Here is a 23857-nt window from a genome sequence, read left to right on the forward strand (position 1 = left end):
TTGCTCCATCATAACTAAAAGTGAAAGCGTAGATGTTTATTTAAATTTTTCTTTTTAAAAACTCTCTATAGTTTTTGGTGTATCATGCTTTTTAGAGTAAAGCTTTATTTTAAAAATGAATGCCAGCTTATGTTTTAATTTTCAAGCGATACTGTTACAGAGAAGAAATTTTTAAAAAAGAGGAAAAATAACTCAATATCCCAAAACCCAGTTTACCAGTTATCTGAACATCATTTCATACATCTTTTATTGCAAATATATATAGAAAGATAATTTTATTTTAAAAATAGCATTATATACTTCATGCTGTTTTTAATTTGAAGCATTTAAGCTTAATTAACAGAGGTAAATTTGTTAAATAAAAGCAACAGAAGAAAAATTGTTCAACCATAGACAAATACTTATTTACTATAATAGATATTACTTGCTAAAAGATTTTTCTCTAAGCTTAAGAAATAAGATTACTGAAAAAGCCTAAGAGGTCAGAATTATTGTGTCATTAATTGCATGCTCCAATAGTTCTTGCCCATTAAAAAGAATCAAGTGTTATTGGCAAATATCTGATGCTGGTAGGAACATACATTGGTACAACATCCTAAGTGGCAATTTGACAATATTCTCTTTGCCCCAGAATTTCATTCTAAGGAATTTATCATAAGAAAATAAGCAATGCACACAAATATGTGTTACTTATTCATCATTACAGTGGTATTTATAATGTTAAAACATTAGAAGCCTCTAAATGATTAAATTATGCAGTAGCCGGTCGTGTACCCAAATACCATAAATCCATTACAAATCATGCTCTTTATAATTTTGTTTAGTGTACTGATTATAGTAAAAATAACTGGCAAGAAATAAAAAATCATGAGCTTTAGGATGTTTCAACATATAAGAAAATGTTTACAATATAGTGAATGGAAAAAGTGGGATGATACTTTTGAGTTTCTTAAAAAGGAAACATTTATTTAAAAGAATATAAAATAAAATATGCCAACTTTGAGTAGTTAGATTATGGATAATTTTTCAGTCATCTCGTACTATTTAATATTTTTCACAATTTCTGCAATAAATGTGTATTGTATTCATAATAATCCAAAGAACAATGTACTTAAATTTTTAAAATTCTGATAAAATTAATGATTTGGGGGGCGATGAGGGAAGAAGGATTTAAGCGAATTGTAGCTTTTCTTATCTTGATAATGCCTTTTTTCCATTTTTGCAGATAATTTAGCTTGAGCTTTATTGAACTTTATAGATTTAATGAAAGGGACATTTTTTCTTACACTATATGTAATAGTATAAGAATACTGTATGTATAATATATATCCTAAACTTTTTCCAAACTAAGTCAGTCTCCCAGGTTTCATAGTTTAAAATTGTTTCTATCAAGCACTTCTGTATGAGCTTGAATAGATTTAATATTACTTTCTTTCCTTTTCTCTTTTTTCCAAAGCGGTTTTAAGAAGTTTCGGTCTTGCTTTCTCTGTCACTGTTACTGCCCATTTCTTTGCAGGTGTGGATGTACTAATGTTAAAGAAAGAATGAAATTCATAGTCTTTGGTTTTCTTAACAAAATACCACATTTGCTGTCTGTAGCCCTGGCTTCTAAGGATATAGACCTGGGGCTCTTCAGGAACTCACTATAGTGACTCAGCTTCACATATTTTGCTGTATATAAAACATGTTAGAAAGCTAGAGCAGAAAGTTAACATTCAAGAGACAAAGGAATGTTGTGGTTAATGAACAAAGAACTAGACGTGTCCTCCAGGGAGGCACCATTCATACAGGACCTCATAAATGACCTTAAATGTCTAGAGTCTATTCCTCAGCCATTGCAGATCCAGAAACTCAGTTTTGTCAGGTGAACTGATTTCATTCCAAGCAAACTTAATGAAGGTTAATATAGAAAACAAAGCAAATTTTAAAATTTATATTGGAGAATATATCAAGTCGTGATAGTCTGACAGCCCATGTCTTCATTATAGGGCTGTATCTGCCAAAAGGATGGGAGTGATTGGGTTCACTGATCAGAGTCTGTGTCTTGAAGGCTAAAGACAGTGGTTCATTCTTTACTATCTTATTTTTAGGCTTTGTAAATGGCTCTGTAGCTGTAGGCAAGTTATTTAACCCCCTGAGCCTCAATGTTTTCATCATCAAAATAGTAATAACTAGTACCTCGTAGGATTGTTGTGAGAACTAAATAAAGTAATCCATGTAAAGTGATTAGCATAATGCCTAGCACATCGTTACGATTCAGTAATTGTTAAGATTGTTTTTATCTACTTCTACATTTGAGGTTTGGAACTTAAAGGTACACTTGATCTTTTCTTGATCCCTGCAGACATTGGTGAGAACTCTACTGCTCTTAGAGGTACTAACATTACTTGATTTACAAGAACATTGTTGTTCTGAGTGGTAAAAATTTAACTCAATTTAGTAAAGAACTATGGTGAGTTTTTGCATAGATAATGTTTTACTGTGAGATCTAGCCATTTTAATATTTTCAGACTAAGGTAAGAATCTTTCTTTTAAGGAATTCAGTAGTGTTTGCTTTTCTAATATGGCATTTCTAAAACAGCTTGATATTTCTTCATAAACAAAGAAATAAAACCCAGATAGCAAGTTTAATAAGCTGTTTTTCCTTACAGCTGACAAATTTGTAAGATTTTTGTTCTATGGTTAGTGTTTGTAATTCATTATATTTGTAGGTTATGATGTTGTACAGGATCTGGTCCAATTTCCTGTTTTTCTCATGAGCTTACAGGGACCTGTAGAACCAGAGTGAAGCTAAGCCAGACAGCTGATGCATCATAGGGGGTCCCTGGGACTGCGAGGTGCCAGTGCAGCTGGGCCCAGGACAGTGAGGCCCTTGATATAAGTGTTTGTACTCTGGAGGAGGCAAGGAGGGCAGCCAGCTCCTCCTTCTGGGTGTCAGCATCCTTTCTTTCACATGGTTGTGAGAAGGCAGTATTGAATTTAAGCAGTGAGCTTGCTGTCCTGAGGTGCAGACATCTGAGAGAGCCCCTTCTGGAAGGAGCCTCTGCCTGCCCCTCCTTTCTTGCTTAGCCAAATCCAAATCAGAGGTGAATGAACAAATGTCCTTTTTGTGTCAGGTGTCATGTCTACTAACTAGACACTGTAGAGCAGTTGGGACTTATCCAGGAGCTTTTTTATGGAAGAGCTGAGACAGGTCTCTAGATTCTAGCGTATCACAGTGCCTCTCTACTTGAGATGAATTTATTTTCTCTTCTGTGGAAGAAACTTATATGGGAGACTTGTTTAAAAAAATGTTTTGACATCTATTTAGATGGTATTCTTCAATTGTACTACGTAGTACTTTATTATTTGTAGTTCTGGTGTTTAGATGTCTAATTATCTCACAGGTTTGTATTGTCTCCTTAGCCAAGTCCCTGAGGACTGTATCATTGTGATCTTCTCTTTTATATGACCCTTAGGGCTTGGATTTTTTTTTTTTTTTTTTGAGTCAATGTCTCGCCCTTCCACCCAGACTGGAGTGTCGTGGCATGATCATAGCTCATGCAATCTCGAACTCCGAGGCTTAAGCAGATCCTCCTGTATTAGCCTTCCCAGTAGCTAGGACTACAGGCTCATACCACCATGTCCAGATAATTTTTTCTTTCTGTCTGTCTTTTTTTAAGAAATAGGGTCTTGCTATGTTGCCTAGGCTGGTTTCAAACTCCTAGACTCAAGTGATCTCCCACCTCAGCCTCCCAAAGTGCTGCATTTACAGACATGAGCCACCATACCAGCCAGGGCTTGAAATATTTTAAGCATTCTGTAATTAACTTGTTGATTAGTAGGTAAATATTTATTGTCAATTTTTTAATTGCACCACATTTTACATTTTAGCATAATAGAAAACATAAACAAAAATAGAAAGAGCTGGATTTACTACTTGTAGCTCATATCCTCAGAAGATTTAAGATCGAGAAGTTATACTAGCTCTGTTGTCATTTGAAAGGAACCTTGTGCTGCCACATTAAACTTACATGTAATGTGTTAAGAATTAGGAAACGTTAGGGACAGTGAAATAGGTCACTTATTTAAATAAATGGCTTTTAATCATCTTGTTAGAACTACTACTAACTTTTATGGCAGCCATCCAAAAATATATGCAGTTACAGAGAATGAATAGCAGTCTTCTTTGAATTATAATCCTCTGTGTGTTTTGGTGTACTGATTTGCTGTGGGTTTATTTTCTTGGAGAAAGAAGAAATATTTCATGTCTTCTTAGGATGATTCACAGAGTGATCGAACTATGACCAGTCTTAGTATTTGATCCCAGTCAGTATTCTGCAAAGTGCATGTTTTTGATGTCAAGGGGAATCAGGTGAGAAGAATATGGATAAATTAGTATAAATCTGTAACTGCTATTAGAAAAAACAAAGATTAGAAAGAACAAGGCACATTCCATAGCAATAATGGACAAAATTGTAATTACTGTTCCAAGGACCAATTGAATGAATGTGTCATCTTTATTCAGACTTCTATTTGATTTGTCTATGCTCTGTTTTGTCTCAGATTATCTGTTTCACGTGGTGATACTAAATATTTGTGTTTAGCTGATACTAGGTATTAATAGCCTCTATGGTTGGTTGAGGGATATAGTTGTTTCTGAGTCTAGAATTTATACCCATGTCATATCTTTGTAGGTAATTTTTTAAGTCTCCTTCTGCCTATCTCTTTATTCTCGTTTTTCACTGAGGTAGCTACGCTCAAAAGATTTACTTTGAACCTTAATTTGCAAAGAATTAGAAAGTTCTAAGATAATTTATACTATGTACTTTAAAAGGCTTTTTGCATGTTTAAAATTAACATACAGCAAAATTGGTTATTTGGTATATAGTTCTATAAATTTTAACTAATGCATAAGTTCATGTAACCACCACCACAGTTGGGATATAGAACAGTTCCATTCCCCACAAAAACTTCCTGCTGCTATCCTTTTGTACCACATTCCTAACCCTTTGGTTATCCTGCCCTAAGCCCTGATAACCACTGATGTCTTATAAATGGAATCATATAGTATGTTATCTTTCAAGACTGGCTTCTTTCACTCAGCATAATGCCTTTGAAATTCATCCAGGTTGTTGCATGTATGATTTTAGTGCTCAGTAGTATTCTGTTCTATGGCTGCACTACAGTTTATTTGTCTATTCACCTGTTGAAGGACATATGGGTTATTTCTAGTTTGGAGCAATTATGAATAGAACTGTCATAAGCATTTATATATGGATTTTTATGTGAACACAGTTTTCATTTCTACAGGGTAACTACCAAGGGTTGAGATTGTTGGATCATATGGTAAGTGTATGTTTAACTTTATAGGAAGTTGCCAGACTGTTTTCAAGAATGACTGTCTTACTTTGCATCCCCACTAGCAGCGTATGAGAGTTCTAGTTGCTCTGCATCTTTGCCAGCATTTGGTATCACTGCTTCTTACTTTATGTTTTTATATCATTTTGGCTTTAATGTGGACTTCCCTAATGGCTAATAATGTTGGACATCTTATTAAGTATGTACTTAATTGCCTTCCATCTATTCTCTTTGGTGAATGCTCTGTTCAAGTGTTTTGCCCATTTTTAAATTGCGTGTTCTATGTTTTCTTACTGTTGAATTTTGAGAGTTTCTTACATATTCAGGATACAAATCTTCTATTGAATTTGTCATTTGCCATGTTTTCTCCCAGTCTGTAGTTTGCTTTTCATTCTCTTGACACTGTCTTTCATAGAACAAAAGTTTTTAACTTGATTAAGTCCAGTTTATAATTTTTTCTTTTATGGATTATACTTTTGATGTTATGTCTAAAAGTTCTTTGGCTAACTGTGTCACAATGATTTTATTTTTTATGTTCTAAAAGTTTTATAGGTTTGCATTTTACATTTAGATCTATGATCCATTTTGAGTTAATTTTTATATAAGGTGTGAAGTTTAGGTTTAGGTTCATATATTTTGGCGTACGGGTGTCCAGTTGTTACAACACCTCATATGTTTTTGCAGAGACTATCCTTTCTCTATTGAGTTGTCTTTGCACCATTGTCAGAAATCAGTTGGACATATTTGTGAGAGTCTCTTTCTCAACTGGATTCTATTTTTGTGGTCTTTCCCTTCTCCAGTACTATACTGTCTAATTGTGTGGCTATTCTAGTTCCTTTGTGTTTGATTTTAGAATTGGTTTGTCTACATCTACAAAAAATATTCTGGGGAGGGATTGATCAGAATTGTGTTAAATTTGTAGATCAAATGGGAAGAATTGATGTCTTTACTATGTTGAGTCTTCTAATCCATGGATGTGATATAGCTCTCTGCTTATTTCTATCTTCTTTGATTTCTTTTATAGATTAGTTTCAGCAAACAACTCTTGGACATGTTTTGCTAGATTTGATATCTCAGTATTTCAATTTTTCAGAGCTATTATAAATGGTATTTTAAATTTTTAGTTTCCAATTGTTGATTGCTAGTACATAAGAATATGGTTTTGGCGTGTTGACCTGTATCCTATGACCTTGTAATCTTACTCATTAGTTCTAGGAAATTTTTTTGATAGTTTCCTTGAGATTTCTCTGAAGACAGACATGTCTGCAAATAGGGACAGTTTTATTTCTTTCTAATCTGTATGTTTGTTTTTTTTTTTTTTTCCTTGCTTTCTCTTACTGGCTAGAACTTCAAATACAATGTTGAATAGAAGTGATGAGAGTAAATGTTATTGACTTGTTCTCAGTCATAGAGGGAAAGCATTCGGTCTTTCACCATTATGCCCTTCTACTTGATTTGAGTTCATTTTGCCCTACTTTTCTTCTTAAGGTGGACTCTTAGGTTATTGATTAGAGACGTTTCTTTTTTGTTAATATAAGCATTTAATGCTATACATTTTCCTCTGAGCATTGCTTAACTGCATTGTACAAATGTTAATGTGTTTTTATTTTCTTTCAGTTTAAGATACTTTCTAACTGCCCTTGAGACTTCCTCTTTGACTTGTAGATTATTTATAAGTACATTGTTTAATTTCCTTTTTTCTTTGAGACAGGGTCTCTCTGTGTCACCTGGACTAGAGTAATGGCCTCATGATAACTCGCTGCAACCTCAAACTCCTGGGCTCAAGCGATTCTCCTGCCTCAACCTCCCAAGTAGCAGGGACTACAGGCACAAGCTGCCACACCCAGCTAATTTTTCTATGTTTTGTAGAGATGGGGTCTCACTTTTGCTCAGGCTGGCCTCAAGCAATCCTCCTATATCGGCCTCCCAGAGTGCTAGGACTATAGGTGTGAGCCACTGTACCTGGCCTAATTTCCAAATTTTTAGAGATTATTTCTATTACTGATTTCTAAATTTTTTATGGTCAGAGAATATATTTTGTTTTAAGTCAGCTCTTTTCAATTTGTGAAGATTTATTTAATGGTCCAAGATATGATCTATCTTGGTGAACATTCTGTGTGTACTTGAAAAGACAGTATACTCTGTCTGCTCTCATTGGGTGGAATGTTCTGTAGGTATCAGTTAGATCCAGTTGGTTGATGGTGTTAAATACTATATTCTTAATTGATTTTTTTTTTTTAGTTTACTATATTTTTGTTACATAGATTCCTGAGAGGAGAGTGTTGAAATCTACAACTGTAATTGTAGATTATATTGTCTATTTCTCCTTCTAGTTCTGTCAGCATTTACTTTACTCATCCACCCCATATATCAGCCTCTGAACCACACTCCATCTTTTGAAAAGCCATTCCCTTTCCTGAGTCTGTGCCTTTGCAGTATCTGCCTGTTGGGGCGTAGCTATTCAGTCTTTAAAACCTAGCTTAACATCATCTTTCCCTCCCAATCTCCCTCCCTCCCTCACTCCCTCCCTCCCTCCAAGGTCTCACTCGTCACCCAGGCTGGAGTGCTGTGGTGTGATCATAGCTCAGCCTCCCGAGTAGCTTGGACTACAGGCATGTGCTACCAAGCCTGGCTAATTTTATTTATTTGTTAGAGAAGAGGTCTCACTTTGTTGACCAGGCTGGTCTCGAACTCCTGGCCTCAAGCAAGTCTCCTGCCTCAGCCTCCTGAGTGGAATGATCATCTTTTCTATGAAGTCATCTTTTACTCCCTGCATTAGTTAGGATTAGTTAGATATAGTAGCAAGTAACAGAAACTTCATAATAACGATGGCCTAAAAATGAGAATTTCTTTCTTTCCTGTAAAAGTTCAGAGTTTGTAGTATAGGGCTGAGATGACAGCTCTGATCCATGAAGTTATTAGGGAAGTAATTTCCAGCTCATGGCTTCAGTATCTCTCATATTTGACCCTTGACCTCATGGTTCAAAATTGAGGTATTTGGCCATGTGTAGTGGCTCACACATGTAATCGCAGCACTTTGGGAGCCTGAGGTGGGAAGATTATTTGAGGCCAGGAGTTTGAGACCAGCCTGGGTAACATAAGGAAACCTTGTCTCTATTAGATAGATAGATAGATAGCCAGCCAGGTGTAGTGGCATTTGCCTGTAGCCCTAGCTACTTCAGAAGCTGAGGTGGGAGGATCGTTTGAGCTCAGGAATTCGAGGTTGCAGTGAGCTATGACTATGCCACTGCATTCCATCCTAGAGTGACAGAGTAAGGCCTTGTCTCAAAAAAAAAATTTTTTTTTTTTAGGTATCTTTGTTTGAAGTAGCAAGATGTATGAGAAGAAATGATAGAGACAAAGGACATATACTAGCTGTCTCTTAAGAAAGCTTTCCTAAAGCTCCCACACTACTGCATATCTGCTTGCATCTCATGGGCCAGAACTTAGTCAGTGGCTGCAAGGAAGGTTATATAACTACTGAAGACAGGGTGAGTAGTCTGCCACATTCCCCCAACCAGAGGTAGCTGCTTTGTGCTTTGCGTTCCCAGAGTACTCTCTTTAGTTCACACTTAGATTATATTGTATTTTGATTTTCCTGCTGGATTGTGAACTTCTCAGAGACTATGTTTTTCATATTTTTATCTCCAGCACCTTACATAATTTAGCACATAGTCCATGCTCATAAGCGTTGAATGAATAGATAAAGATATTCTGGAAGAGTACAGCAAAAATATCAGACATAAGCAGATGGCAACTTTTAAATACTCATGTGAATAAGGATAGTTGCTTATGTAGACATTGATACCTATATCTTATACTTAAATTTTTTCCTATCTTCTCCATTATGTAAATAAAAGTAGACGCTGCCAATAGCAGATGGCATGGCTGCTGCTTTTTAATGTCTCAAAATTGATTGACACATAGAACACAAAGTTAAAAGTCATATAATTTTTCTTTATGTTATACTTTTTTATTATTGTGGTAAAATATATACAACATAAAATTTACCATCTTAATCATTTTTAAGTGTACAATCTCACATTTGTCTACCCTGAGGTTCAGAACCTTGTAACCAGAAGAGACTGGTAAATGAGTAAAGTTAAGAGTTGCATTCATAAGTGACTGATACATGAGTAAAGAGCTGAATTCATATCAGAGTGCTGCTGTTTTGATTAACAAGTAGAAAGCATTTTTTAAAACAATGGAATACTCACCAATCCTACCACTACTTTTCCCCTTTCATTCCTTTTTTTTACATTTTGGAAACTGTCATCTTCAAAGCTCATCTGTACTAGTTGTTAATATTATGTGGCATCACATAATCTATTTCTGTCCTTTAGCCTATAAATAGTACCTCCATATACAAAGGAATGCACATTACTTATTATTGGCACTCTTTTGGATAGGGTATTTCCTCCTTCTTAATCCAGTGTTACTTACCACTAATCCCCAGCACTGTTTGAGAAAGTCAGGCTGGCTTGAGTGGCTTGAGAACTATATTTGCTACTCCTTTCTCCATTGATTGTGTTCTTCTGCCTATTTCCAAACCCCTGTTTCTTTGTGTATCTCTTTCCTCCATCACTGTTGCCCCATCTTTTCTTTAAAAAGTTTTTTTAATACTTCATTATTCATTTCTTCTGCATTTTATACATAACTTTGGTTTTATTTATTTTTTCTTCTTCTTTGCTTTTTTCCTTCTAAACCACATAACTTTGGTTTTATAATATGAAATCAGATTGGGCCTTTTTAAAGATCTACTTCCTTTTTAAATAGCTTTTTTTTCCAACTAGAAAATTAATTCATATTGAATCTTAATGTTCTGGAAAATAAAAGAAAAAAATGAATTTGATTAAAATGATTTGATCACAATAATCAAAAACTATCCAGAGGTAACATCAATGGTATTTCCTAATAATAATCTTTTTAAAAAAATGTTTGTAGGTATATGTGTATATACCTACACCTGTGTTGAGGTCAATTTGGATGTACCTCTATTAACTGAACAATATGGTTATTGCCATTTTTTGCTAATATAGCTAATGGTGTGATCAATATCTCCTGTATATAAGTCTTTGTGTCCTTGTCTGATTATTTTCTTGGAATAAATTTCTAATTGTGCAACCTTGGATAAAAAGATATGCATAGTTTTTAAGCTTTGATACATAATATAAAATTTTCTTCTTGAAAAGTCAGATGAATTTATGTTCTCACATTAGAATGAGAAAATGCTAGCTTCCCAATACCGATATTAGATAATACCATTAAAGTGTAAAAAAGAAACAAAAGGAATCTGTCAAGTTGATAAAATTTTGTATTACATTTTAATGTGCATGTCTTTGATAAATTACAAGAATCACCTTTTTTCATATATTTATTAGTCATGTATACATCTGATATGTGATTTCTCTGGAGATGTCCTTTGCTATATCCTTTTCTTTTCTTCTTTTTTTGTTTTTTTAAAGAGACAGGGTCTTGCTATGGTGCCCAGGCTAGACTCGAACTCCTGGGCTCAAGCAGTCCTCCTGCCTCAGCCTCCCGAGTAGCTGGGACTACAGGTGTGCACCACCACCACACCTGGCTTATCTTTTTCTTATAAATTAAATATATTAAAACTTTGTCATGTGTTGAAAATATTTTGTCCAGCTTATTGTTTACCTTTCAATTTTGTTTATGACGTATTTTTTGATATACAGAAGTTTTAAATTTCATGTCATTACTTCTTTTCATCATTTACTTTTGGTTTCTTTTTTCAGCATTTTGCTTGAATAGATCTTCCCATCTCTTCTTTGAGAAGTCATAAGTTTTCTTACATTTATTACTTTTTTTTTTAATGGTAGGTTATCTGTTTTTACAGTCCATTGAAATTCTCATCCATTCCTCTTATGGGAACATTTGAGATTACTCAATTTTAGACCTAGAAATATAGAGATTTTTAGTTTCAGAAAACTGTTAAATTTATTTTTATATTTTTCTGCTTCCACAAGAAAAAAAAGAGATGATTATCAGATCTATACCTGGACATTTAATGTAATGATAATTAAGACTTGTACAAGGAACTGGGGGGAGTCTCTAAATATATCGGAAGTTTAACAAAGGCCTTCTATTTGGGTTTTCTGTTGGTAATAGTAGGAAAAAAAAGGAAGAACACAATGAGTTATATTTTTCTCATTTTCTACTTAAAGGAAGCATATAAGTTTTTTAAGGAGAGAAACCTTGGTAAAGTCAAAGAGGAATTTTTTTGTATGGGTCTTTATATGAGGGATGATGTCTTTGATATAATTTTTATAGGGTATGGAATCATACAAGACTAGTTATTTTATAAACTCTTAATAAAAGTTGAGGGCATAACATTAAATTGTACTTCTGGTAAAGTATTTATGTAGGGAGCCAAAGAGTGAGGTAATTTGATAAGGGATAGAACATAGAAAATCTTTGTGGATGGTTAGATATTCCTTAAACTAGCTCTTTGAAGATAATAATCGAGACTTTTTGATCTGAGTTTGTTTTATGTATATTTGATTTCTGGTTAGTACTTGAAAAATAGTTGTGGAATGGTTTATCCACATTAGATCCATTTAACTAGAAAGTTGTGCATTTTATTGTGAAAACTAGGAAGTCTACTATTTAACAAGATGTAGAATTATCCCATTTAAGAGGGTTTCCAGGATTACCTGCAAGTAATAACAGAGGATTTTTGCCTCTACACTTCAGACAATTACAGTGTGAACTGTTAATCTTACCTCATTTCAGATCTCACAGAATGTCTAAGAATTTTTTGAGTTTTCGGGAAGCACCACTTCTGTCATTATCAAAGAATATTGAGAATTTAAGCTGCTCAATTCTTCTTTGAAACTGTTTAAACATGCTTTTCTTTATCTATAAAAGAACTCTCATTTTTAAGCTATGTTTATGGAAAATAAATATTCCTTAAATTGTGTAGGTAATTTTTTGGGGGGTGAGACAGGAAGGGGAAGGTTTGCGTTGAAGGAACAGTTTTGCTTCCATTAGGTATTTTTGCAACTGGCACTAAACTTACAGTGTTTAAATGGAACACTGAATTTGCACCTGATCAAAAACATGACTAGCTCTGTAGTATGATACTACTTAGATAACTCAGTATGTTGCATATTAGGATTTTAATTTAATTGGAGAGTAGTATGATAAGAGTTTGAGTTGTAACTGCTGTGCTGTGCTAGACCTTAAATAACTTGAGTCTATTTGTGGAATGCTATGCTTATTTTTTAAATTCTAATATAAAAAATTGCAGATCTTTGAGTTTAGCTAATTGGGTTGCTTGTAGAGGAGGGACTACCTGGGCTGGCTAGAGACAGAGGGTTCCTTATCCTCTTTAACATCTACCATGAAAAATTCCTCACAAAACTCTTGGTTGTTTATTTACCGTCGTAACCATTTGAAATACAGTTTTTTTCCTGAGAGTTTCTTTGTTTTGGTCTTCAGAAGCATTGAAGAGTGACAAGTCAGAATTCCCATTTTTAGAGAAAGGTTCTTTATATACTTAAAAACAGCCATTTGGTCATCTTCATTCTCTAGGTTATATTAATTTCAGCTGTATTATCTTTATACTACTAAATTATAATATTATTAACTGTTGGTTTGTTGTTCCTTTTGTTCCCAGTTCTTGAGGGGTGGAGGAAGTAGCCAGGCACAGAATCTTTTGATAGTTTTTTTTTTCTTCGATGCTTAAAATCCTGGGATCAATATTAATGGAAGAGGGAAGTAAGAGTAGAGGAAGGTAGACTATTTAGGCAGCTGTTACAGTTAATCAATACAGATGATGATGAAGACTGAACCTGGGAGGAGCCATTGGAGCTAGAGAGGAGGGAGGGACCTGAGGAGTAGACTGTAGACCCACACTCACCACTCCCCAGGGTAATTATAAAGGCAGTGGTAACCGTAGGATATCTAGCATATTTGATCCCCTGCCATTCAAATCTCATCCTTTCAGAGCATAGAGAAGTTAGAACTCCTTCTAAGGAAATAATTTGAAAGAAATATCTTATCAGTCTGTCTGCTTACCCTTAAGGTCATATTCTTTGTTGCATCTCTTTAATTTTGGTTTCCACATCTTTATTGTTAGTACAGTATATAGTTATGTGATTGATTTTTGTGTGTTGATCTTGTTTCTTGTGACCCTGCTGAACTCATTTTTAGTTTAGGGTTTTTGGGATTTTTTTTTTTTCTTTTTCGAAGATTCCTTAGGGTTTTCTATGTGGACAATCATGTCATCAGAAAATGGAAAGTTTTATTTCCTCTTTTCCAATTTATATGCCTTTCTTTTTCTTGCCTTATTAAGCTGGCTATTGCATCTCTTTTGACCTCTTGCTGTGGCCATCAGTGATTAGAAACTAGAGTTGTTAGATTGGCTTCTTTTGCCCAGAACATCTTGCCTGGGTTGGTGTTTTCCTTGTGCAAAATTTTTTTAAATTTTATTTATTTATTTATTTATTTGAGAGAGAGAGAGAGAGAGAGAGAGAGAGAGTCTCTCTCTCTCTCTGTTGCCCAGGTTGGAATGCAGTGGTGTAATCATAACTCATTGCATCCTTGAACTCCTGGGCTTAAGGGATCCTCCTGCCTCAGCCTCCCAAGTAGCAGGGACTACAGGTGCATTTAAAAAAATTTTTTTTAGAGATGGGGTCTTGCTGTGTTGCCCAGGCTGGTCTCAAACTCTTGGCCTCAAGTGATCCTCCTGCCCTGACCTCTCAAAGTGCTGGGATTTCAGGCTTGAGCCACCATGACTGGCCCCTTGTGCAAAGATTTTTAATTACTGCTTCAAAGACTTTAAAAGTTATGAGTTATTGATTTTTTTAATTTATTCTTGAGTCAGTTTTGGCAATTTCTGTTTTTCTAAAAATCTAGTCATTTCTTCTAAATTTTAAAATTTATTTACTTACAGTTCATAATGGTCTCATCTTTTAAATCTTTGTTTTAGGTCCCCTTGTGTTCCCTTTTTTATGTCTAACATTATGTATCCCCATAATTTGTGGCCCCAGGCTATTATGCTCCTTAAGGTTTCTTTGGTCTTCTCTTGCTCTGATCAGTGTATTTGCACATAGCACTCCTCTCTAACCACACTCTTACCCCTTCTAATTTGCAGTTTCTAAGCTGCTATGTACTTGGTGTCCAGAGAATAAAGTTTGCTTGAATTGTGGGTCATTTTAGAGAAAATATGCACAGAGCAAGAGCTTTAAGTATTCACATGTGAGAGCTTGAACTTTATCATAATGTCGTCCACATGTGGTCCTTGGCAAATGTTAAAATGAAATTTTTAAAATCTTTTCAGCTTACTTGTTTCTCAGCTTTTGATAGGTAAGGTTTTATTTCAGTTCTATTAATAAGCTAATGGTTTTTTGATTGCCCTTTTTAAAAATAAATTTGTATGTTACATGGTAATTCATAAAACAAATCCAAGGTGTATTACTTGGAGTTTCTAGTCTGTAATTTTGGTCAACGTACTTCTCTTTACATTCGTGTTCTTACATGATTAAAAAGTATCCTTATTTGCCTTTACTTCTCCTGGTATCCTTCTCAAATATCTTTCTAAAGAGTAAACTAATTCTGAGATGTTTAAATTTTCCTTTTTCTTAGGTCAAAAAAAAAGGGAAATTGTCCTGATTGGTTTTCTTTTTCTTTCTTTCTTGGATTCATGACAAGCTGTCAAATTATTTGAAGCCTATTAGTTTTCTTCAGACCTAAAATTTGGCATAGAAGACAGTAGTACCTTTAAGTTTTTAGAAGGATAGTTTATTTTAAACAGTTTTAGGTAAAAAGTAAAAGGAAGGTGTTATCAAAAATCATTTTATTGTAGTCCTCAGAGTCTTTGTATTTCTTGTGATGCTTTACTTAAACTGCTGGAGTTAGAAAGTGGTTATCATTCTTAGAGAAAGAAATGGTTCAGATTACATTTGCTCACTTACCACTGGTAACTGAATATTCTTTATAAATTATTAGCAGGGTCATAGTGAGCTCACTATTAAGTAGTTCCCCAAATCAGAGACTCTTTTCTGGATTAAGCTAGCTACTAAATTCCTCAACTGAGAATTATTTTACTTTGTTGGTTCTTTTTAAACTGCCTTTTGTATGAAGGGAGATTTGTGGGAAGCTTTGTGCTCTGGGAAGCATGATCTGTAGAGTCAGTGCTGTCAGTACTAATCATGTACAGTTTAATGCTTAGTAAGGTTGCTTGGTTTGCCTAACTGAAGTAGCCTCCCTGGAGGTGGGAGATCAACGCAGGACTAACCAATAATCTCTCCCTAGACATAAAACAACCATGCTTTTTGCTACTATCACTAACATGTACCTTCTCTTGCTTTGGATTGGTTGTATATAGGAAGGTATCATTTTTGAGCCCCTCTTAAATACTCAGCTATATTTATGTCATGTTATCCTCCTAAAAAACCTTGTAAGAAAGGAATAATTGTTCTTATTTTTAAATGGAAAGGCTGAGAGTTAGTGAGAGCTTGAATTTGATTTTGGGTACCGCTAAATCTAAAGCACATGTTATTTGTGTTATACCACAGTCTGCCAATAATGCTGGCGAGGTAAGAACATTTCAGTGAATGGTACATTTGTTAGTATACTACATAAGGTATTTTCCCCATAGAAAATGAGCATAACTTATTAGGATTTATGCTTCTCTAGTGGGTGGTATCTATAGAGTAAAATTGAAATTGTGGCATTATTTTATAGACTAAAAAGGAATTTGAATCCCCCCAAAATGAATATGAATTATATTCCTAGGCCTTGGCCGGTACTGTATTATCCTTAGTTTATGTTGTAGATGAACTGTACCTTCAACCACCAGAGAACACTGAAATTTCCATAGCGCTTCCTAGGAAGTAATATAGAAGCTGGGATGATTGACAGAACTTTCAGTCTGACAGATACTATACATAGGAAGATATTGACATTTGTGACATGAACTGGAACTGAAATGGAGAATTATTTTTAAAAAGAAAAGCCAGAGATGCTAGATAGTTTACTGGGAACGTTTTTAAAACCTCTGTCTCTTAAGTGTCTCCCATGAGCCAAAGGCTTTATGTATATTATTTCTAATCCTCTTCATCCAACCCATGAGGTAGGTATTATCCTCATTGTACCAGGAGGCAAATTTAGGTTCGGAAATATGGAGTACATTCAAGTCTACAACATTCTTAAGTGGTAACACTGGAATTCAGCCCTCCCTCATAGCCTCCCAAGTGTTTGACTGTTTCATTGCCTGTGCCCTTTTCATTATGGTGCCCTAAGCAAAGCTCGGGTAGTGTCTCTATATGGGATTTGGTCCTAAGAATAGTATTTCTACTAGGCCTGGAGCGCCCTCCTACATGTTATTGGAAGTTAGAATTGTGTGGGTAAAATTTTACAGATAGAAACACAAAAGTAAGTACTTCTTTTCTTATTAGAAAAAGAAATAGCCCTTAAATTGTCTTTTTGTGGGGGTATCGTTGCAGAGTCTATGTAACATGTGACTCTTTGACTCTTAGTTTGGTTCTCTGTCTTCTTTCTTTTTTCTTCTTTTTAATAATGGACTACTATATTAATATCAGAGAGAAATATAAGAACTTCTTAAACTTCATCCATTGAAATTAGACATGTGGTTACAAAACACATTCTTAGCGGACTATGTGGTTAAAAGTAGTATTCTAGAAAAGCAGTAGAACTTAGTCATGTAGACCCATTAATTACAACAAATACCAGAACATTTCTGAGTGGTGTATAGGTCTACACAGAGTTGTAGGTTTCGTAGTAGTAGTAGATAGGCATAGAGACACCAGAACATTCACAGTTGACCTATGAATATACTTTTTATTCTGGATTCTTTTGGTCAGAGTATTGTTTCATTACAATTAAAATGGAATAGGCCAGAAATTGTCTTTTGAATATGCATGTGCTCCCTTTGTCAAATTTTAATGTTAGAGTTATGCTAGGTGTATATATTAACTTAAGACACATTCCATCTTTTTTGTGCTTTACAATAGTTGAAAAGATATAGAAATTATGTATTTGAAGTTTTAAAGGACTTACTAATGACACTACAGTACTTAGAGTTGTTAACATACAGTTCTAAAATTGATTCAAGAAGAGGTAGAAAACCTGAATAGATTAATAATAATAGAAGAAACTGAACTCTAGGTTGTTATTAATCTCTCAAGATGTATCAGTTTCTACATCAATAAAATTGAGATTGTTACTTGTAGGGTTGTTGGGAAAAGTAAAATGCTTGTATCAGAGTCTGACACATGGTTAGCCCCCAGTAATGTAAATTGCCATCACAGCTATTACCTTAATCATTATTATTCTCTTTTGTCAAGTTTAGGCTTTCTAGAGGTTTGTCTGTTTTATTGCTCACTTCAAAGACTCTTAGATTTATTTATCGTTTTAAAAAATACAATTGCCAGAGATTTTTCTCTTTTACTGTCCTGATCCTACTCTCTGACATAAACTAAAAAAAAGAAAAATACACTTTATAATAAATAAGACGGGATATAGATAAAGACATGGAGGAGTTGGGTTTTTTTAATTATAAGAGAAGATTATGTACAGCTTTTGCTTATGGAAAGATGCTCACCAAATATTAACAGTGATTATCTTTGAGTGGTAGTATTTCAGGTGAGGGTTAGATTTTTAAAATGTGTTTATGTAGTATTGTAATTCTTCTGTATGTATTTGTTTTCTTTTTACAAGAAGTAGTTTCCAATGTTATCACTGTTATTCACTAGTGATCATCCATATACCTTTATCTTTACATGCTTAAGTTTATCTTCTTAGAGTATTGATCCCCAAACTGTTCCATAGAATGACTGTTAGTTTTGGTAAATGTAATACTGAAGGTTTTATGATGTACTACATCAGGGGTTGGCAAACTATGGCCCACGGGCCCAATCTGGCCCACCATTTGTTTCTCTACGGCCCATGAGCTAAGTATGGATTTTATATTTTTAAATGGTTAAAAAAAAATCAGAAGAATAATCATGTGTGACAGGTGAAAATTATATGAAATTAAAATTTCACCGGCCAATCAATGAAGTTTTATTGACGTGCAGCCGTGCTTATTTATTTACATATTGTGTGCCTGCATTCAGGCACCAATGGAAGAGTTCAGTAGTTGCCACAGAGCCTGTATGGCCCACAGAGCCTGTATGGCCCACAAAGCCTAAAATATTTACTATCTGTCCCTTTGTAGAAAATGTTTGCTGAGCCCTGTACTACCTTAGAGAAACCTGTGTAGAATTTTGTTTTGTTTTGTTTTGTTTAATGTTGCTCTTTAGAGTAACCATCTAGAGTATGTAATTGCCAAGTTAAAGAATAAGAGTATTTTGATAAATATCACTAAATTGCCATGCAGAAAATTATACTCACACATTAATAACCTACTTTCTAAAAGGTCTGTCATTTTCAGTTCTGACAAAAATTTCTTTTACCTAAGTGTTAAAAGAGCTTTATATTATCCTTAGTTGTTTCGTTTGGTATTTGGTTATTAATTCACATTATGTTCAAAATGTAGCCTGTATAATTTTTAAAATTTTATAATGCAGTATGTCATGTACAGGAAAGAGTGTATAAAATTGAAGTGCATTCTAAAGACTAGTTAATAGGCACAAAGCATGGACCCAGACTAAGAAATAGAAAATTACCAGTGTTTTGGAAGCCTTCTGAGTGCCTCTCCTAATTCTGTATCCCCCTCTCCAATAGGCAGCCATTATCGTAACTTTGTTGGCATCCTTTCTTTTATATCTTTATTATATATGTATATATGGCTAAAAAAGATAGTTTGGGGTTTGCTTATTTAAAAGATAAATTGATTTGTAATAGATATATTCATCTGTTATCATTTCTTCCTCTAAGCATTATGTTTTGTATTGATACAAGTAGCTATAGTTTATCATTTCTGCTATATAGTACTCCATTATATGAATGTATATGAATGGACTAATGAGAGTTCACTTAGATGTTTCCATGACGGCCACAACTGCAACATTTTCTTCTTCTTCTTCTTCTTCTTCTTCTTCTTCTTCTTTTTTTTTTTTTTTGAAAAGAGATGGAGTCTTGCTTTGTTGCTCAGGCCTGAGGTACAGTGATGTGATCATAGCTGACTGCAGTCTCAAACTCCTGAGCTCAAGCGATCCTTCTGCCTCAACCTCCTGAGCAGCTGGGACTTCAGGCAGGTGCCACCATACCTGGCTAATTTTTTTCTTTTTCTTTTTTAGGTAACAGGGTCTCACTATGTTCAGGCTGGTCTCAAATTCCTGGCCTCAAGCAATTCTCTCAACATGGGCTCCTGAGTAGCTAGGATTACGGGCGGGAGCCACTGCACCCGGCCAAGTGCAACATTTTCTAAATTGAATTTGTTACCTCTCTCCAAACTTGCACTTGCTAAAACTTTTCTCTCTTTTAGGTGTCCTGTATCTGAAATAGTATCTCTGTTCACCCATTTGCTCAAGCTAGAAACCTAGCATCATTTTTGACACCTCTTTCTCATTCCCCATTTTCAGTCAGTCACTGATCCTTTAGATTTGACTTCAGAACATCTTATAACCCATCTCTGCTGTCACCATCTTAGGCTCTCACTTGGACTCCTGCGGTACTCTTCAATGCAGTATCAGCATCTATCCTTGTTCTCTTATGGTGGCTTACAGGGCCTACCTCTCTGATTTCATCTTGGCACTCCTCCCCTCACTTGCTAGGCTGTGTTAATTTCAGCCATTGTTCATATCATGTTCATTTCTGCTTCAGGACTTTGTAAATGCTTTTCCTTCTGCCTGTCGAACATTAGTAATTCATTCCTACTTATCCTTCGGGACAAAATTTTGAAATATTACCTCACCAGAGAAGCTTCCTTGCTCACCAACCCCCAAAGGAGGTCATGTTTCCCTGTTATCGTTAGGACTTTGTGCTACTCTATCCTGGCACTAACTATAAATTTTAACTAAATGATTGTTCAGAAAGGCCTCTTATCTGATTCAGTCAGGACCAGTTATCTTTTCTAAAGTCTAATAAAGCAAGAAATCTTAAAAAGGGATACATACCTTAAATATTTAACTTAAAGAATATAACTGTATGTTTATTTGGTATTGTTTTGATTAAGGAGCCAAGGCCTCTTCTTTGAGAGTAGGTCTACTAGTTGCAGATCCATATTGGCTACTTTGCAGAAACCATATCTATAATGTATCACCTAAGATTCCAGTTTGAGTTTTTTAAGTAGAACAAGCATTTAGACTCTTCTAATGCATTCTGAGCTTAGAATCCTTCTAGATCTTAGCAATATTTTTTCCACTTCTTTGAGCTGTTTTATTACGTATATCTAAGTCAACGGCATAAGTATTTTACTTTTATTGAGTATTTCAAAGTCATTCAACTTAGTCAAACTCTCCACTCTGCCTTATTTCATTAGATTTAATTAACATTTAATTAAGTCACATAATTACAATAATATAAATGGCATGAACAACTTTGGAACCTAAGATAACTATATAAAAATATAACTCAACTGATAGGAACAGAAGTATCTGGTTGTGCTAGATCAGAGGGTTCTACATTTTTTTGAGTGTACATGTACATGGTCTACTGCATTAATAATTATGTGCACTGTAATAGTATAACTCTGAGGTTGAATTATATGATCATTTTTTACTCACAAAATAATAATTTTATATAATTGTATTTTATATAGTTCGACCTAATATCAAATAGCAGTATAAAGGATAAATAGCCATCAGGTTGGATAATATAGACCATGTCACAATATGGTATGTAAATAATAATTACAAATAAATAGTTTTCTAAAGACCAGATGATTCTCAGGTTCTTTTAAGGAGCTATAGCTATAACAGCCATACATCCCTGGAATTCTGGGTCAGTCTTATTGTAAAACATTGTGTTATCTTTTCCTAAAAATTATTGAAATGCCACCAAAATATCAATCAAAACTTTAGTCTCCTAAACTGCCTCTTGTACCTGAATTTGACACAGAAATACTTTAATCAACCCATGTGTCCCAATATTTGTTATATAAATGAATGACTTTTTATTGGCATGGTGTTATCATGGCTAAGTATTCTAGATAGACTGAACAGTGGGGAGGGGTTTGAGTTGGGCCATATTCTTCCTCTACTTCATATGGCATGCAGTATCCTCTTAAAACGTGTTGAATTTATTTCTTATAAAGTATGGGTTAAGTTTCATTAATACTATTTCAGTTATTTTGTGTAAATTTTGTAATGTATGGTACTTAGCATTAAGAAGAGCCATTGACTATACTCTTTAGTTTTTTATATATGTAAATTTTTGTGGTAATGGAGTTTGACCTAACTCTTTATATTTCTAATTTATAGCTTATCCAGTTAAATATAATTTTTCAACAAAAGCCATTTAACTTACAAAAGCATTATAAAACCAGTTTCAAATTATGATTCCTTGGGGAAAGGAGTTATTTTTTAGAAATTTGCTTTGGATAGTTTTAAGGATACGTAAGCATGTGTAGAAATGTATAAGACTGTAATGGATAATAAATTTTCATTCTGGAATCAATACAATAGAAGTTTAACACTTTTTTTAGCCCTCTATAACTTTATATAAAACTGTAAAGTAATACAGTTGTGATTTAGATCTCCAAGAGTCTCAGCTTTATCTTAAACAGATTTCCAAAAATTTAACAGCAAAACAAAAGAACCTCAAACCTGACATTGTAAATATTAAGATAGTTGAAATGCCTTCCTTATTCTTACATGTACTAGTCTATGAATCATGTCAGTACTTTTTCCTTCCCACTGTTACAGCTGCCCGTGTTACCCCATGGCAAGCAAAATCCACTTTCTTTTCCCAGGAGTGTGGAAGCATAATAGCCTTTCTTTAAATTAGAAATTTTGTCAAAATGAAATATGATAACATTCTCCAGATTAGAAATAGACAAATAACTAAATTTCATGCTCTGAAAAACTGAACCAAAGCTTCAGTGTTGGAAACTGCCTTCTATGTCCTGGCAGGTACAAATATTTTCTGTATGTCCTACTCATTCATACAACTTATAAAAAGCTGTATAAGGAGATGAGTGGTTTTAGGTTTGGTCATTTTCTAAAAGTCATTTTTCAGGTATAATTTGCTTGTCAGACAAATATCTTCAGATAGCTACAAAATTTATCATATAAACATGGAGAAGAGAGACTTCTGGACTTCTTGAATATGGCTCTTGTAGCGTGTACAGTGGTGTGGTTTATTTATCTTATTAATACATACTCTAGACTAGGGTCAGTAAACTTTTACTGAACAGGGCCAGATAGAAAATATTTTAGGCTTTGCAACTATATGTGATCTCTGTCAAATGTTCTTTGCAGGGTTTTGGGCTTTTTTAAAGCCTGTAAAAACATAAAAGCATTCTTAGCTGGAGTCCCTACAAAAATAGGCCCCAGGTCAGATTTGGCACTCAGGCTATAGTTTGCTGTCCCTTACTCTAAATCAGTAGTATCCAGTAGAAATATAACCTGAACCATATCTGTAATTTAAAATTTTCTAGTACCTGCATTTGAAAAGTAAAAAGGTGAAACTAATTTTAATAATATATTTAATAAATTATATCCAAACTATTATTATTTCAATATGTGTACAAGCTGCAATTCAGGGACTCAAAAGCCCCATGGATTGGACAGCACAGCTCAGACCAGAGCTCCTCAAAGTATGGTCTATGAGCTGGTGCCAGTCTGCAGTTTGTTACCACTCTGTGACAAGTTAAATATAGAAATTGAAAATAAGCATTTAAAATATTTTATAGCAATTTGATGGTTATTTGCTGTCTGTTTAATCTAACAAAAATTGGCACTCATGTCTTTTTTTTACATTTCATTTTTCTAGTAATTCTTATTATGTCTTACAAAAGAATTGTTCTACAAAATTAAAAATAAAAACATAAATGGCTCTTCATAGCCGATTGTTTAAGAGGCACTGCTCTAGACTGTCTCTCCTGAGATTCTGCAGGCCTGCTGTATACATGGCAAAAATAAGAAGAGAATACTAAGCAGCATCCTTTTACTTGTCTCTTTTAGAGCTCCCATTGAGAACTTTTAAAAAATAGCAGTGTCCAGAACCTCTCTTAAACCAGAATCTCTTTGAGAGGGAGCCTGTCCATCATGTATTTTAAACGATGATTATAATATGCAGCCAGGGTTATGATGTGGATCCCTCATTCCAGGAGAGGGACTTTTGTATGGTAACATTTGTTCTCTTTAACAGTAAAAAGGGGACTTTTCAGTTAAATATATCAAATTCAGCATTAGAATTTAATTTTAAAAAGGTATAAGTAAGTCATAAACCCACAAGTAGAAAGCAGGAGAGCAGGCAGAAGTAGGCCAGACTCGTCAATGAATTTTTGGTAGAAGCAGGCAGCAAGAAAGTAACAGAACTATAAAGGCTAATCTAAGTGCCTGCAAAGGAGGATGTTGAAAAGCAGCAAACCAGTTTTTACTGCTGGCTCAGAAATTAGAAGAACCAGTTCCTTGAGAAGGTA

At 34.4% G+C, this 23857-nt stretch overlaps 1 protein-coding gene across 6 annotated transcripts in view; it reads left to right on the top strand.

The window, feature by feature from the left end:
* The window catches only part of SOCS5 (suppressor of cytokine signaling 5), a 50103-nt gene that overhangs the window by 18594 nt on the left and 7652 nt on the right, over window positions 1–23857 (top strand). The window contains exon 2 of one of the 6 annotated variants that reach the window (XR_006734694.1): window positions 8652–8672. The exons of the other annotated variants lie outside the window; for them this stretch is intronic. The gene's annotated coding sequence lies outside the window, so the exon portion shown is untranslated. Of the gene's footprint in view, window positions 1–8651; window positions 8673–23857 lie in introns of those variants that run through there. 6 annotated transcript variants of the gene reach the window in all.

Source organism: Lemur catta, chromosome 4, assembly GCF_020740605.2.
Source record: "Lemur catta isolate mLemCat1 chromosome 4, mLemCat1.pri, whole genome shotgun sequence".
Classification (NCBI taxonomy): Eukaryota; Metazoa; Chordata; class Mammalia; order Primates; family Lemuridae; genus Lemur; species Lemur catta.